At 45.7% G+C, this 18,403-nt stretch overlaps 1 protein-coding gene across 1 annotated transcript in view; it reads left to right on the top strand.

The window, feature by feature from the left end:
* Window positions 1-18,403, top strand: part of ZNF438 (zinc finger protein 438) — a 1,581,053-nt gene that overhangs the window by 1,054,619 nt on the left and 508,031 nt on the right. The window lies entirely within an intron of this gene.

Below are 18,403 nucleotides of genomic sequence, written 5' to 3'. Positions count from 1 at the left end.
TCCTGTCACAGAGACTCCCCATGCTTTGGAACAAAATTCCTAACTACATTAGGCAGAGCCCCTCACTAACACTCTTCAAGAGATACCTTGATGAATGGATGGGTAACAGAAAATACACCCCTGGGATCACTTCATTGGCTCTTCTTGACAGAGGCTCAGTTAATTAATCAATGGGACGGCGAAAGCTGACACACTCTGGCTAGGCTTATAAATGCCCTCGGGCAGATAGCCTAGTACCTACCTATGAACCTAAGTCAGAGAAGAAGTACTTTGCAGATTTGTCTTTCCTTATGTATACTTTTTGCCAACTCTAGTCCTCCAGTGATGCCAACTTTTTGCCAACTTATCTGCTAATCATCATGTCATCCCAGTCAGACATGAACCCATTTGTTCCCATGTACTGATTATCCCTGACATTGGGGTGAAAGGTTGTCAGGGGAGCTGTCATCTGGGTAGCCATATAACCGTAGGACTGCTTCTGGCCCTCACTGCCATCCTGACAATGAGGGCCTATGTTATAGGCCCTAATCCCTCCCTGTGCAGGGGACATATGAGCCAAACCACTGTAAAGGAAATTTTGCCTTCTCGTATGAGAGTACATGATTGATCCCATGCTCCCATGATGGAGGCAGCTGCCTTCATGGCTTGGTGTGAGAGGTGGTTTCTAGTATTGAAATGCTTATTGCAAGCTAGGACTTTCATGAAAGCAATTAACCAAAGGGCATAGGCTTGGAATTCAAAGCTCTCAAGGGATGTGTGTGTGTGTGGGGGGGGGGGGGGCATTCCTGCGTCAGGGGAAGGCATTGCATTCCCTATGGTGTAGTAATCCTCTTGTTAAAACCAGGGGTGAGGTTAGGGCAATGGAAGAATTTCTCTATATCTTGCCCGAAGAATGATGTTGGACAGTGATTACAGGGAGCTCCAGATAGTTATGGCTGGAAAGCTAAAGGATGCCTTCTGATCTGAGTTTGGGGGATAAACCAGACTTGGGTAGTAGTAGAGTAGTAGTAGTAGTAGAGTGCCTTTGGACATAGTGAGGGTAGATAGATAAGGTTGCCCTTGGACCCTGCCCAGGGGGTAAACTGAGTGCATCTTGAATCACCTCAATACTGTATTAAATAGATGTTTGGAAATAGGCAGAAGAGCAAAGCATGCTAATGGCTACCTGGATGATGGCTTCCTTTAAACAGCTATAACCTAGATCCCATGTAAAATTCACAGTTAGGGGAAAATGGTCATGTCAGATTTGGAGAAGATTGATGGTCAGCAGGTGTGGGGCCAAAATAACACAGGAGGGGAAAAAAAAGGGTTACCTGGATCAAACTCAGTTGTTTATCATTCTACACTAACAGATTTTGAGGAAATGGGGAGAGATGCAATGTGGGTAAGGGGAGGTATCCAAGAGCTTTCATGAAAGTCACAGATTTTGCCATCAAAATCATGTAGCCATGCATGCGATAAAACACAGGTAGGCATTATCTATACAAAAAAGAGCATGATTGTATTTTACTGGTGTGGGACAAAAGCCGCTACACAGTTATTCCTCTAGTGCTGCTCTTTTGTTTAAGTGTTCAGGTTTGGTTATTTCTGAATATCAGCTACCTTAGTTTTTATGGCTGCTTTGTTTTGAGAGCCGGCAGATTTTACTCTTTTAGCTGGGTCAGAAAAGTGTGAACCATACAAAAACAGCTTGCTTCTTAAATTTACAACTGCTCATAAACTTTGTATTATGATTTAAAGGCTTCTTTGTGTTGTTTCTTAGTCATATTTGTGTCACTGGTAATAGAAACCAGGTATACTTGGAACTTTGGGGCACATTTATCGAAACCATCCAATTTTTTCTTTTTGATTTTTCATTGTCAGCCCCTCCCAACCATTAAGTCCATTCTTTGACCCATCACTGGAGGACTAGAGTTGCCCAAGAGGGGCCATCATTAAGGCAGCCATCAGGAGTAGTTTGAATTTTCTAATTTAAGCCCTATCCTAGCACCTGCTCAGCAGCAACTTGGTGGGCAGTGTGTGTCAGTACTTCTCTGCCCCTGAATTCCGCAATAACAGTGCATCAGTAAGATATCCCTGCATACTCCGTGGATGTAATGTGTGGTGGTTCCTACATTCTCCAGGTGTAAGTGCCCAGAATTGCATGAGTATTCTCCCTCTGGGATAAGCATGCCAGTCCTTTTTGCCTGCACCAACAAGTGCCCAAGCTACTGCTTGAACTCAGATCACCCAAGTCAAAGTCTGGGCTTCATCCCTGTATGTTGCCGATGCAAGCTTCTGAGTTCTGTGGTTGATACTCTTGTGTCCGTTTACCTACACTGTGACTCTGAGCAAGTCACCTAATGAAACAGGAAACCTACTGATCTGATATTGTCAATTCTTCATCTCATCCTCACATATGGGTCCAGATCTGATCCATCTGATCCGACACTGCTGTTAGCAAACTGGAGGCAACCAAAAAGCTCTTGGATACCTCCCCTTACCCACATTGCATCTCTCCCCATTTCCTCAGATCTCATTTGCTGCTTTGCGAAGATGTGGTCCAATCAGCTAGCTCTTGGTGTCAGGTTGTATATTTCTAGGGTTTTTTTTCTCTAATAAACTCTATATTTTCTCGTTTTTGTCTATAATTTGCCTCTCTCCCACCCTTTCTTGTAGCTTAGAACCCTTTTCTTAAAAGTAACTGCATTTTTATTTAGGTTACTTCCCTTCTCCCCTTCCTTCCTGCCAGTAACTAGAAACATTTTTTTAGTAGGTTACTCCCATTTCCCCCTTTTACCAATTGAGGTAATTCTTCAACTACCATCGTTAGTAGTTTTTCCCCTTCTGTCCAAAAAAAAAAAAAATTCTTTCTGCTGTTCACTTTTTTTCAGTGAGTGAGTGAGTGAGTGTGTGTGTGTGTGTGTGTGTGTGTGTGTGTGTGTGTGTGTGTGTGTGTGTGTGTGTGTGTGTGCGTGTGTGCGTGCGTGTGTGCGTGTGTGTGTGCGTGTGTGTGTGTGTGTGTGTGTGTGTGTGTGTGTGTGTGTGTGTGTGTGTGTGTGCGCGCCTGTGTGAGACAAACACCATTTGTTTGAGTGATCTCTCTGCCTTCCTCTTTTCATTATGGTGGAGAAACAGGGTTGGTTTAAAAAATGTTCTAAGTGCTGGCATAATATCCCAGTCAGTGGCTCACACTCTCTATGTGTATACTGCCTTGTGCCACTTCACTTACAAGAGGATTGTGCTGTATGCCACTCTTTTAATCATAGAGCTTTAGATGAGTGTCAAAACAAGTTCATTCTAAGGAGTATGTTGCCTTCAGCTTTTGGTGAGGCTATTTCTGGAGGTAAAGAGAAGTCAGGGTCGACCTCTAAAACAAAATCAGCTCATTCAAGCCCAGATTCTTTTTTGTCCTCCAGGTCCTTGGAAAAAGTTAAGAAGAGACTGTCTTTGGTGCCGACAGATGTCTCGGAGGCGAAACCAAAAACTTTGAAATCTTCAAGTTCTGATGAGTCTGTGATCCGATCGGAGACCGCAATTCTTACCTCTATTCTGTTGGATCTGACTTCTTCAGCTCGGATCCTATCTGGTAAGGATGGATCAGATCCGTTGATGTCCATCGGACATCCAGTCCTTTTAAGCCAATTTTGACATTACCAAGTACTCAGTAGTCTCCATCTTATGACCCGGTTCCATCGAGGGTGCAGTCTCCCTTTCTTTTGAGATGTAGATCCCCTTCTGCCTCGTCCTCCTGTTCAGCCAGGAGCCTAACTGAAGATAATGTGGAATGGATGGTGTAGAAGGTGTTGTGGGTGCAGGGTATCACTACATTTCCTTTGACCTTGACCCTTAAGATTTCAGGCCAGTCCAAACCATCCACTCCCCCTCTTCCGCCTCCTCTGACTTCAGGGAAAGCTTTGGAGCATTTGATCTGATATGCCTGGTGCCTTTTACTTCTGATCCGAAGATGTCCCTTTCGTTGGATCATGCTTTCTGTCAGAGCTCTTTGTTTTTTGTTTTTTTTGGAGCCTGAGAGTTCTCGGAGCCGTAGCGAACTTCACAAACCTTAGATGAGCTCAGCTCCCAGGTCTTTGGAGCAGTAGATGCGCCTTGGACCTTCCATGAAGGTCAGCTCGGCTCTGGCTTCAACCCCAGGTGAGATGTCTTTTGGAGTGGAGGGGACCCCATCCCCAAAACATGGTTTGTCAGAGCCAGAGTCTTCGTCCATTCAGGAGCAGTCAGCTTTTGGGGACTTGGAGAGGGCTATAGCTGCCACTGCAACTAAGAAGTCACCTATCCCCTCAGATCCACTATTCATCAAGATACATTGCCTGCCTCTTCTTGCCGCCAGGTTCTACAGTGACCGCAAGACCACAGGTGCCAGTACACCCATCTGGGTACCCCTGACTCTTCCAATACCTCCTCAGATTATAGCACTGAAGAGGTCCATAGGAAGAGACTATGCAAGAGAAAGCATTTGGCCTCCATGAAGGAGTCAGCCACGGAAGACACTGACCTCAGTGAGTGTGAAGGATAGCCACGGTCACCCCAGAGTGGCAGGTTCCCTCATCCCTATGAGGAGGGATGCCTGGATGCACCTTTGTGATTTTGCGGAACCTTTTAAGTTTTCATTCGTCAGTACCCCATTTTGACAGCACATCCCCTTTTTGGACCCAAATTCAAGGATACACTGTCCAGGTGTGAGAAAGAAGCTAAGACACTATCTGCCATGAGTATATTTTTTTGGCTCCTCAAAAACCTTATCCCAAGGGTCAGAGAGGCAGCGGAAAAATTTGTTTCAAAAAGTCTCAAGGGTTCTACCAAGACACATGTGGTGAGTTTTCCCCAGAGGCAGAGGGGAAACAATAATGGAAGACATCGTGCTTGAGACAGAGAAGGTCCGCAAAACCAATGATGTGAAGTTGTTAAATCTCGCCGTTTAGTTTCACTGATGGGTTCGGAGCCGATCCTCGGCTCCGACACGGCCTATATCAAAAGCTCAAGGTTTGCCAGTAGCTCAAGACCAAGCCCCTTTTCCCACAATACACTGCTGGAATTACCTCAGATCTAGTTTGCTGGCAAGAGATCTCGGTGATCCAGTCAGCTCGGACCATATTTTGCTTAAACTCAAGTTTAAAAATTTTATTTATATATATAATTCTCTATCTAGTGTGTGTGTGTGTGTTTCACATTAAAATACTGTAGTTATACGTAGGTTAGATTGTAGTAGGTAGTGCCCTGTGTTGGCTTAGTTTCTTAGAATGTTGGGCCTTTTGTTAGCCCTATTTAGATTTAACAAATTTCTTCTTGTTATTAGTACTTTTTTAGTGTGGGCCTAGTTAGCCCTACCTCTGCAAGTTAATTCTGTGGTGTGCTTGTTTCAAACTTTGATTACTCTTTGAACATGTCGGATGAGAGGGATAAGTCTCATCCCAAATCGGGGTTTAAGAAATGTCCAGATTGTGGACAGAAAATGTCCAACACTGACGGGCATGTCCAATGTGTTTACTGTCTGGGGGCTAAACACCTCCAAGACCCTTGCAGTATTTGCCACTCTTTTTCCTCTAGGGTACTCTTAGAGAGAAGGAGAAAACTTATTGATAGGAGGTTGCTGCAGCATACTTTCTCTGAGGCGTTGGGTAGCCAGGAAGGTGCTAGCACTTCCTCAAAATCATCTAAATCTTTTGGAGATTCTAAAGTTTCTAAGAAGGTAAAAAGAATGGAGGGTACAGGGTCATCGGTTCCACAGTCTTCGGAACCGAGTGTCCCTTTGGTTCAGAGCCAGCTCCCAGTCTTGGAGCCGGTCTCTGAGGTTCCCTCATCTCCTCTGCTCCAGTCAGCACCTTTGGTGCATTCCTCGAAGTCTTCAGTCAGCCTGTCAGATATGGATATGGATCGGCTAGTGCAGAAGCTTCTACAGGCACCAGGACTTGCTAAATTGTTGTCGGCCCTGACCCTTTCGTCGGAGCCGAAGACCATTGAACTGGACTTGACTACTCCTCCTCCGAGCCGTACTGGACTGTCGGAGCCAAAGGAGCCCGAACAGATAGTTGTCGAACCTATGGAACCGAGACCCACACCGGTGTTATCAGTTCCATCTACTCGGATGTCCTCTGCGCCGACCGAGGACGCTAGGAGCCGACACTCTCCTGTCGGACCCGGGGAGGATAGTCGGACCGATTTGTCAGTGCTGACTCTTCCTCTCGAGGCTTCGGCTCGGATGAGCTCGGCTCCTACCTCGGGCTCGGAGCCCATGGTTTCGGTGCGGGAGGATCAGACAGTCCCTCCGGATCCATCTACCCCTTCTCGTCAGAGCCATGGTGCTTTCGATGCCATGAGGAGAGTCCTTTCTCCTAAGACATCAACTTCATCAGTTCGGGCTTCCTTCTCCCCTCAAGCACCTGTGTCCGCTTCTACTTCTACTGGTCCCCCTAAGCGTAGAGACCCTGAGCCTCAAGTAGCCTCTCAGGGCACCCCCTGTTCTTCCGAGACCTCCCCAGATCTCCCCACTGAGGAGGTACCCAGGAAGTGACTGTGCAAGAGGAGGCACTTGGACTCCCCACAGGAGTTTTTGACATCCGACACTGACTTGGATGAGTCAGAAGGGTCCCCTCAATCCCCCTCTGAGGATATCTCCTTTGCGGAGATATTAGAAATCCTGAGTCAGAGGGGCGATTGGCAGTCCAAAACCCCTACTGAGGACGAGTCAGTGCTCTTGAAGGCTTTTGAGTTTCAACCTTCCACTTCTTGGGTGTCTCCATCTTACGATGAGCTCATGGAGCTGATCTCTCGTAAGGAGTGGGAGTCACCGGAGGCCATGGAACCTGTCCCTCGGAAGCCGAATATGTTCATCTCTGCCCCAGTGGGCAAAGCCTTTTTGACCAAAGGAGTGCCTGTTGATGCCATGGTGGTAGCTGCAGCCACCAAAAAGGAAGTGTTTGAAGCATCCGCATCTATCCATCCCCCTAACAAATATTCTAGGATCATGGATAGATATGGGAAATGCATGTTTAGTTCAGCGACTTTTTCTCTGCGATCGCTGAACTATTTAACCCATTTCACGAGACTACAAAGAGATCTCCTGAAAGAGCTAGGAGATACTCTCCAAGGTACGGTAGCTGCAGGGGTTGCCAACAAAGTCAACACACAGCTCGCTACCCTAAACTCGGTTGTGAACTCGTCCATGCATCTCATATCTTATGCAGCTGATGGTTCAAGTAGAGCCGCTAGTTCAGGCATTGCTCTGCAGAGACAAGCCTGGATGCGTCTCTTTTCCTTTGCGGAGCTCTTAAGTCTTCCTTTATCAATACCCCATTTGATGGCTCATCACTGTTTGGGCCTAAAGTAAAGGAAACTTTAACCAGGTGTGAGCAGGAAGGCAAGACCCTGTCTGCCGTTGGAGTCCGTTATTCTACCCCTACTTGGCCCTATCCCAAGGGCCCTAAGGGCAGAAAAATGTGGTTCCGAAAAGCACAGGGAGCCTTTCAGAACACACATGGAGAAACCCCCTCTAGAGGCAGAGGAAGGGGTTATAATGGAAGGCGCCACCCGCGCAGCAGAGGGGGTCTGCAGCAACAGGGTGACAGAGGCCAGTTCTCTGGTCAGCCCTACTAGTGCTCCTGGAAGGATGCCCGGCTGTCCGGCTCTGGAGGCAGTCGGGGGTCGCTTATCTTTGTACCCAGAAGCCTGGCTACACGTAACGTCAGATACATGGGTGCAAAGCATCATTTCCAGAGGATATTTCATACCATTCTCTTCCCCTCCCACTCTTGTAAACGGAATCCCACATGTTCCACCCAGTCTCAGGGAACAAGCAATCGTAGAGGTCCACAAATTGCTAGAAAAAAGAGTCATCCAACCAGTCCCAGCAGACCAAGTTAGATTTGGAACTTACTCAAGATTCTTTTTGGTACCAAAGAAAACAGGGGACTGGAGACCTGTCTTGGACCTCAGCAGACTCAACCAATTCATAAAGAAAGAGAAGTTCCGAATGGTCATGCTTCAGTCCATTCTTCCCTTCCTAGGGAAAGGCGATTGGATGTGCTCCATAGATCTCAAAGGCGCGTACTATCACATAAAGATGAACAGACACTCCAGGGATCACCTGCGTTTCTGGCTGGGAGTCAATCATTGCCAGTTTCGAGCCCTGCCCTTTGGTCTCACTACAGCCCCCAGAGTGTTCACCAAATGCATGGCAGTGGTCACGGCTCACCTGAGGCATCTAGGATTACATGTGTTTCCATACCTAGACTGTTGGCTCCTCACCGCTACCACCAGGCATAAATTGACTCAGGCAACACAATATACTCTGACATTCTGCCATCAATTAGGCATTACAGTCAACTTTGAAAAGTCTGCCTTATCGCCATGGCAGCATACCGTTTTTATAGGAGCAGAGTTAGATGCCTCAACCACCACTCTACGTCTTCCAATCGGAAGACTCTCACTTCTTCGCCAACACATCAACTGATTGGTATCAAAGAACAAAGCTACAGCAGCAGAGGTCTTGAAGGTGCTAGGTTTGATGGCGGCAGCAATCCTGGCTGTACCACTCGCAAGGATGCATATGTGAATCCTTCAATGGCTCCTCTTCGCTCAATGGTCTTACCAAAAGCTACCGATGCATCACATGATTCTCATCACAGATTCTTGCAAGAGAGACCTTCGGTGGTGGTTGACATCTCTTCATGTCACAATCGGAAGACCCTTTGTTCTCAACCCCCAGTAGCCACTGTGACCACGAATGCTTCCCTGATAGGGTGGGGGGGGGGCATTTTCAGGGAAAGATTGCCCAAGGCACATGGACGGATCAAGAGTCACATCTGCATATCAATGTTCTGGCATTGAGAGTGGTACTTCTGGCATTGCAGTACTTTCAGGACTCTCTTCCTCTAGCGACAATTGCAATTCAGATGGACAACATGTCAGTGGTCTTGTACTTGAACAAGCAAGGCGGAACCAAGTCTTACCCCCTTTGTCGAGAAGCCCTCAGGGTATGGCAATGGGCTATGTCATCCCAGTGTTTTCTGTTAGCAACGCACATCCCAGGGAAATCCAACGTGATAGCGGACAAGCTGAGCAGGGCAATACTGTTGCCTCATGAGTGGTCTCTCAACCAACGAGTTGCGGATTTGATTTTCTGCAAATGGGGCCAGCCTTGCTGCAACCTCTTTGCTAGTCACATCAATACCAAACGCAGAAGCTACTTTGCCCTAATACCACCTCCAGGACATTCCCCGAGAGATGCACTTGTACTCGATTGGCCCCCGGGTCTCCTATATGCATTCCTACCTATTCCATTGATACCAAGGGTTTTACAGAAAGCAAAATCGCTGGGAAGGACAGTTATCCTCATAGCCCCCTACTGGCCTCAACAGATTTGGTTCCCCTTCCTTCACCATCATCTGCTGGAGGATCCATGGATCCTGGACCCAGTTCTGAACCTTCTGACACACCCGTCAGGGGACCTCCATTTTCACTGCAGTCCCTAAAGCTGACTGCTTGGTTAATCCACTTCCCCTAATTGCCAGGCTTCATTCACTCTCAGATGATACAAGAAAAATCCTTTTGTCTTCTCACAAGCCATCATCCAGGAAACTGTACCGCAGTAAGTGGAACAGGTTCTCAATTTGGGCCAATATACAGAAAGTCAACCCTGTCCGAGCTCCTGTATCGTCCATTTTAGAATTTTTGACAAAGACTTTTAAAGAAGGAGCAGCAGCTGCCACAGTTCGAGTGCAGTTAGCCGCCATATCAAATTTCCACCTTGGATTTGATGGGTTGAACGTTATGGGCCATAAGATATCCAAGGCTTTTCTTAAAGGTGTTTTTCACATGAGACCTCCTGTCAAAATCCCTTATTCTCCCTGGAATTTGAATTTTATGCTGTCTCAAATAATTCTTCCCCCTTTGAACCAGCATCTTCTTGTGATCTCAAATATTTGTCCTGGAAGACTATATTTCTAGTGGCCATTACTTCTGCCCGCAGAGTGTCAGAACTTCAAGCATTATCTATCAGACCTCCTTACATGATTTTCCATGCTGATAGAGTATCTCTCAGAACAAACCCCTCCTTTTTGCCTAAAGTCTGTTCTGAATCAAATATCAATCAGGTCATTGAGTTGCCAGTCTTTTTTCCCAACCAATCTAACAAATTGGAATACATGCTGCATAAACTTGATGTACACATACAGCTCAGATTTTATCTTGATAGAACTAAGGATATTAGAAAATCAGATCAACTTTTCATATCCTTTTCGGAGGCCAGAAACAGTAATCCAGTGGCTAAAACAACCCTATCTTAATGGTTATCAGATTGTATATCCTTTGTTTATGCGAATGCAAACATGCCATTGACACACAGACCTAAGGCTCATTCTACCAGAGCCGTTTCTACGTCTTCTGCCTTTCAAGCTAAATTGCCCCTTGACAATATTTGTGCTGCAGATACTTGGTCTAAGCTTCATACCTTTATCATGCATTACAAAGTAGATAAGGCTTCCAGGGACAGGTCTTCCTTTGGTTTCACGGTACTGAAAAGCATACTTCCATGAGCCACCCAAGATTGAGGGTGCTAGGGACGCTACCCATCATTGGGAATAAATGGCGAGATTTAACAACTTCACATAAAGAAGTTATGTACTCACCATAACGTTCCATGTGAGTTGTTTATCTCACCTTTATTCTCACGTCCCTCCCTCCTTCCCCATCCTGGCTGACAGTTGACTTAGAGACTAGTACCATCCTGGTTATTCAATACTTCTTCTTCCCCTTTGGGAAGTGCTTCCTTGTAGAAAAATAAAAAGGTATATATACTCGCAGCAAACAAGATCTGAGGTAATTCCAGCAGTGCATTGTGGGATAAGGGGCTTGGTCTCGAGCTACTGGCAAACCTTGAGCTTTTGCTATAGGCCATGTCAGAGCCGAGGATTGGCTCCGAACCCATCAGTGAGAATAAAAGCGAGATAAACAACTCACATGGAACGTTATGGTGAGTACATAACTTCTTTTTCCCAGGAATCTTTTTTCGGGAAGCCTTTCTAGCACTCCTGAAAGAGGCCCAATTTTCCACCTCTGGAGGCAGTTTGGGTTCTACTATCCCTGCACTGGAGAGCCTGGCAAAATATAACTTCTGATATGTAGGTGTAGAGGATAATATCCAGAGGTTACCAAATTCTCTTTTCCCAACAACCCCCTCCAATCAAAAAATCCCAGACATTCCAGCCAGTCAAAGGGATCAAGCAGTCATTCAAATTCAGAAACTGCTAGAAAAGAGAGTCATCGAAGAGGTCCACCTAGACCAGAAAGGGTTCAGAACTTACTCAAGGTTATTTTTGGTTCCAAAGAGAACAACCTACTGAGGACCAATCCTGGATCTTAGCAGATTGAACAATTCAGTTCATCGTTGCAAGTTCCAAATGGTCACGGTGCAGTCCATAGTTCTGTTTCTGGAACAGGGCAATTGGATGTGCTTTATAGATCTTCAGGATGCGCAATACCACATACAAATGGACAGACACTCCAGACGATACCTATGCTTCTGACTGAGAGGCAGTTATTACCAGTTCAGAGCAATGCCCTATGGTCTCACCACCACCCCAGAGTATTCACCAAATGCATGGCAGTGGTTGTGGCTAACCTGAGATGACAAGGATTCTGGGTGTTTCCTTATTTAGATGACTGGCTCTTATCTGCCCCGACCAGGCATCGACTTGTTCACGCAACAGACTCTGTTCTTCAGCTTTATTCAGAACTGGGCATGACAATAAATCTCCAAACACCTCATTTGGAACCCACTCAAACATTAGAGTTCATAGGAGCACTGTTGGACACCAAGCAGATGACTGCCAAACTCCTTCCAAGATCTTAACAATCAAACAACAAACTTCAGGGTTAGTCAGAAACAAGAGGGTGGGAACACATCATGTTATAAAAGTCTTAAGATCTATGGCTGCAGCAGTTGTGTTAGTCCCTCTAGCCAGGTATCATATGCGAATTCTGCAATGGCTTCTGGCCTCTCAGTGGTCAATAATTTGTCAACCAATATCTGATCAGATCCTCATAACAAACATATGCAAAAAGGATCTCTCATGGTGGATTTGGTCAGAACAGGTGACTCAAGGTCAACCGTTTGTTCTCCCTCAACCACAGGCTATGGTGACCACGGATGCTTCCCAGATGCGGGAGGGGGGCATTATCTGTGGAAGACTGTCCAAGGTACCTGGTCCACAGACAAGGCCAAGCGCCACATAAACATCCTGAAGATGAGGGCAGTGCTTCTAGCGTTCCAGGCATTTCAGACTTTTCTTCCTCTGGGAACAGTAGCAATTAAGTCAGACAACATATCAGTAGTATGGTACATAAACAAACAAGGAGGGACCAGATCTTATCCTCTATGTCAAGAAGCCCTCAGGGTGTGGCAATGGGCGATCTTATCCAACTGCTGACAGCAACACACATACTGGGAAGGTCCAGCGTCATAGCAGACAAGTTGAGCAGTGCTATTCTCATGCCTTTCATATCCCTCAACCAGAACTTGGAGGAGAACATTTTCCACATGTGGGGTCAGCCTTGCTGTGCTCTTTGCCTCACCCCTAAACAACAAATGCAGCAGCTTCTTCACCCTAATTCCCCCATTGGGGCAGTCCTCAAAGGATGCTTTACTACATGATTGACCTCCCGGACTATTGTATGCCTTTCCCCCCATTCCATCGATTCCCAGATTCCTTCAGAAAGCCAGTTCTACTACGGAACCCCTTCTGGACTTTCACACCCAACAGGAATGCTTAATCCCAACCTTCACAACCTCAAGCTGACAGCTTGGTTCCTCCAGTTCCAATGATTGCCAGACAGCCTATGCTCTCCTTTTCGTCTGTCATATTCTGATATCTTCCAATAAGTCATCCACTTAAAAACTCTGTACGAGCAAATGGAAGAGGTTGTGATCTGTGCACAACAATACAACATGGATCCTATCACAGCTCCAATTCACTTCATTCGGGAATTTTTGGCTCATCTTTTTGATGATGGAGCTGCAACATCTTCGATTAAGGTTCAGTTTGCAGCCATTTCACATTTTCACGTAGGGATAGACAACTCATCTTTAATTTCCTACAAACTTTGCAAAGCCTTCTTAACAGGGACCATGTTGTTAAACCCCCCACACAAGGATCCCTTTCCTCCTTGGGATCTAAATATGGTTCTGTGCCTGATTGTTCAACCACTCTTTGAACCTGCAGTATCTTGTGATATTAAGTTCCTTTCATGGGTAACTCTCGCTTTGGTGGCTATCACATTGGCAAGGCAGATATTGGAAATTCAGGCTCTATCTTCCCAGCCTCCTTAATTGTTTTTCCATAAAGACATAGTTTCTTTGCATACCAACCCCTTTTTCTTGCCCAAATATGTTTCTCAAGCAAATATTAATCAGACTATACATTTGCCTGTTTTCTTCCCTAACTTTACTAATAAGACCAAATGTGTAGTACATTTGTTGGTTGTTCAGTTATGTTTCTGTTTACATAGCACTAAGGAGTTTCAGAAAACAAACCAATTGTTTATTGCATTTGCATGCCCTAGGAAAGGCCTACCAGTGTCCAAAGTCACCTTATCAAAATGGCTTTCTAGTTGTATTTCCTTTATTTACACTTCAAAAGGCATGAAGCTTGAGAAGTCCATTCGGGCTCATTCTACCTGGGCTATGGCCACATCGGTGGTCTTTCTGAAAAATGTTTCCTTGGATGATATTTGTGCAGCAGCCACTTGGGCAAATCATCATACCTTTATTACTCATTACAAGTTAGATTTGGTCCCCAGGGGAAGGGTGTAATTTGGTGTAATGGTTCTGAGGAATACTCTCTCTTGAGTCCACCAAAGGTAGCTGAGGATTCGGTCCCATATGTGAGGATGAGATGAAAAATTGACAATATCAGATAAAGAAGTTATGTGCTAACCATAACGTTCCATCTGTATTGTTTTTTTTAATTTCTCCTCAAATCCCCTCCCTCCATCCCCCTTCCATGGATTTCCTGGTTGAATGGGAAGGATTCTAAAGGATTAGATTGATCTTCCATATACCCCAGAAATGGTCTTCTTTTAAGATCTTCTAGTGTGTTAAATACTGAAATTTCTCCTTTCTCTGTATATGTAAATGTAGCAAACAAAATCTGAGGTAATGGGGAGAGATGCATTGCGGGTAAGGGGAGGTATCCAAGAGCTTTTTGGTTGCCCCAAGCTTGCTATTGACCAAGTCAGTTCCGGTGGATCAGATCCAGACCCATATGTGAGGAGAGATGAAGAAATCAACAATACAGATGGAACTTTATGGTGAATACATAACTTCTTTTTTGTTGATGTCCAGTTAAGCAAATTCCTGAAACTGGAATGTAACTAACTTGTGTAATCAATATTAGACATGAAAGAGAAGGTGATTGTTATAGTTTTACATACTTTTTTTCCTTTTCTGTGTGTGCAGCGTCAGACATAGCTCTCAACCAGTCAGCAGCAAACCTCAAAAAAATCAGGGACAAATACAGAAATAATCAGGAACACTTTTAAAATATTAGTACTATTAGCCTGAGACATTGACAGAATAACAGAATGTGAGTAATATGCATTTTTGAAGTAAAAGAAGTCTATAGCTCTAATTATTGTCATTATTAAGTATATCAAACTACCTTTTCTCCAAACATCATTAAATTTAATAGGGATTAAGAGGAACAGAGCTAAAATTTGAGTCAGAATATTGGATGTCCTTCAAGGATGCATCTGCAGTCATCACATATGGGTTGTCCTGCCTCAGGCAGCCCTTCGGTCGGCCGGATTCCAAAGTCTGGGTCCGGCGTCGGCTGATGTCGCCCCTTCCCCGACGTCAGAGCGCCTGGGGTATAAAAGCGTCAGCCGGCGCCATCTTCCTCAGTCTTTCTTGCCGCATGGTGCCCGAAGCAGAAGCAGTTCGCAAGTGCCGGTCGGCCAGCTCCTGTAATTCAGCTAAACCGAAGACTTCAAAAGCTAAGTACCCCGTTGGGGACTCTTTCTTGCCTCAGCCGATGTCAGATAAAATTAATAATTGCTTAACTTGTGGGAAACAAATACCTCATAAGGATTTCCACTCTTACTGCCTACCTTGCCTAGGCCCAGACCACGACGTCTCGGCCTGTTCCGCCTGTGCTTCCTTCAACCGACGCACTCTAAGACGTCGGTCGGAGTTTGCAGAGGAATTTTTTGGGGCTAGTTTTGCTTACAAAATGCCGTCGGAGACTCCGACTTCACATTTAATAAAGAAACGGAAGGACAAGGACCGACACATGCGGTCCGCGGTTTCGGCTGAAACCACGGCCAGGCCTACCGCGAGTGTCTCGGTCTAGGCTGAAACCGAGTCCTTGGTACTACCGTCCACCGAAACCGTACAACCGACAACCTCGACCCCGGAGGCCACTACTGTATCGGTTGTTGAATCTCCATTGGAATCTGGTGTCCAGGAACCTTCCGACGCCATTCCCTTAGACAAAACTACACCAGCACATGGTGCAGCCAGGCCTCCTGCATCCATGTCTATTAAGGCATTCTCTAGGGCTAAAGCTGCTAAACACTCAAAATCTATGCCTCCCAGGGTTATCCCTCAGGGACCCACTACAGGTTCTCAGATCCTTAGTCTAGCAGAGGACCTTATTTCATTAATTAGGGGCTCTCAGCCTCATCCGGACAGGGGCTCTCAACCTCCTACAGAAAAAAGGCCCAGGGTTGAGCCCTCTGATCCCCTCTCCTCGGATGAGACCTCTGATGGCTCTGCTCTCTCGGACTGTCAGGAAGAGGCTTTTTCGGCCCACGAGGATTCAGATGCAGTGGAATCTATCCCTTCGGCCTCCCCTCCTGAAGAACTGTCTTTTGGGGAAACTCTGCACACTATGAGGGAGCATTTCCAATGGCAGGGCCAGGAATTCTCTGATTCCAGGAAGAGATTAAGGACCTTCTTGCATTTGCCTCAGCATAGACCTTTGGCTATTCCCCCTGTTTTGAATGTCATTGATGATGTGTACTCTGAATCTAGCACAACCCCTGACACTCTCCCTCCGGCTCCTGCCAAACCCGATAGGTACTACAGGGTCCCGGAATCACATCTTTTCCTTTACAAGGCCCACTCTGCTGATCCAGAAACTATTTCCCAGGGCCCTAAAGTGGTTGCAGCTGTCACTACAAAAAATCCACTCCCCTCTGAAAGGGAGTCCAGGGCTTTAGAGCGATGGGGTAAAAAAGTATATACTTCTGCTACCCTTTCTATGGGGGCTTTAAACTGTCAATTTCATATGATACAGTACCAAGAATATTTGTTAGATGAATTGCATAAAAAGCTGTCTTCACCTGAACCCCTAGATCGCAAATCAATTCAGGATTTGGTACATAACTCTCAACAGGTTAGCAACCATTTCTTGCAGTGTGGTTATGATGCATTGGAAGCTTCATGTAGGTCAGCTATGACAGGTGCAGTCATACGTAGGCATGCTTGGCTGAAGGAACAATCTCTGCCAGACCATGTTAAAGCAAAGCTTCTGGATGCTCCACTGGAAAAGCAAAATTTATTTGGCTCCACTGCTCAGGAGGTCTTAAAGAAATTTGAAGAAAAGGCAAAATCTGTACAAACAGTCAAAGATTTTATGCAAGTCCAACCACCAAGATTCAGCAGAAATTGGCCTTCCAAGAACTGGTCCTTTCCAGACACAGACAGATTTCAGAGAGGCAAGAACAGGCGTGCCAGAGGTAGAGGGCAAGCTAGAGGCTCCTACAGAGGACGTCAATGGCAGCCTCCCAACCAGAGAGGTAGTGCAGGGCCTACAACTGCTGCACAAGGACAGACTCAATGACTTTACTTTGTCACCACCAACCAGGGCTCAATTGGAAGCACCTTTGGGCGGAAAGCTTTCCTTATTTTCAGAAAATTGGCACATTATTACAAGGGACAAATGGACACTACAAATAATAGACAAAGGATACAGGTTCCATTTCCACACATTACCAAAAAGAAAAGGCATGCCAGACCTGCCACCAAATCAAAGGGCAGAGGCTTTGAAACAAATCTCCAACTTAATGAAAATGAAAGCAATAGAAATGGTTCCTCTGTCAGAACAAGGCCAAGGATTTTATTCCAGACTCTTCCTTGTTCCAAGAAAAGAAAAGCAACGGAGGCCTATTCTCGACTTGTCCGCACTAAATACTTATCTCATTGTGCCAAAATTCAAAATGCTGACTCTACAGCAACTCCTTCCCATGCTGGGCAAGGGGTCTTGGCTGGTAACTCTGGACCTCAAGGAGGCATACCTGCATGTCCCTATCAGACAAAGCTGCAGAAGACACCTCAGATTTCTTGCAGGTTCAGAGCATTATCAATTCTCAGCATTGCCCTTTGGCTTATCTACTGTGCCCAGAGTATTCACGAAATGCCTGGCATCAGTAATTGCACACTGCAGACTTCAGGGGATGCAAATATACCCGTATCTGGATGACTGCCTTATACAAGCGGACAGCCAACAAATTTTGGTAAAACACTTGAATTATGCCATCTATCTTCTTCAGGCCTTGGGATATACAGTCAACATTCACAAGTCAAGACTTGTACCATCCCAAAGAATAACTTTTCTGGGTGCAGATCTAGACACAACCACCCAAATGGCTTTCCTCACAGAAGAAAAACAAAACCAACTACCGGATTACTTCAAAAACCTGTCAAGACAAGCTCAGCTGACTGCAAGGAAAATCCTGCAGGCCCTGGGTTACATGGCTTCTTGCATTCTTCTGATTCCTCAAGCAAGGCTACATATGAGGAAACTCCAATGGTACCTAAGGAGTTTATGGACTCAGCACAGTCACAGCTTGGAAACTTTGATACCACTCATCCCATGCCTTCAAAGGAATTTCTGTGGTGGGCTCAAGCAAGCCAGTCAAACAGGGGTTTGCCCTTCAGCAAACCAATAGCCAGCCAAACCATTACAACGGACGCTTCAGACCACGTATGGGGAGCGCACATGGAAGGAAGATGCATTCAAGGACTATGGTCACAAAAAGAGCTACGCATGCACATAAACCAAAAGGAAATGCTGGCAGTGATACATGCAATTGAGGCCTTCAAGTTATTTCTACATCAAGGCCACCTGCTAATAAGGACAGACAACCCTACAGTTATGTGGTACATAAACAAGCAAGGAGGCACCCATTCCTACCCTCTTTGCAGACTGGCAATGAATCTATGGGAACTCTCCTTGACTCTCAATATACAGCTGCAATCCCAGTTTGTACCAGGAAAGGACAATATACTGGCGGACAGCTTAAGCAGGAACATCATGGATGCACAGGAATGGATGCTGCACCCAGACATCTTCCATCAGATAACACAATCATGGGGGAGACCGGACATAGACCTCTTTGCCTCCCC

The sequence above is a fragment of the Protopterus annectens genome, chromosome 3.part1, assembly GCF_019279795.1.
Source record: "Protopterus annectens isolate FY-2018-M chromosome 3.part1, PAN1.0, whole genome shotgun sequence".
In the NCBI taxonomy this organism is placed as follows: Eukaryota; Metazoa; Chordata; order Ceratodontiformes; family Protopteridae; genus Protopterus; species Protopterus annectens.
This window is presented reverse-complemented; position numbering and strand designations above follow the sequence as displayed.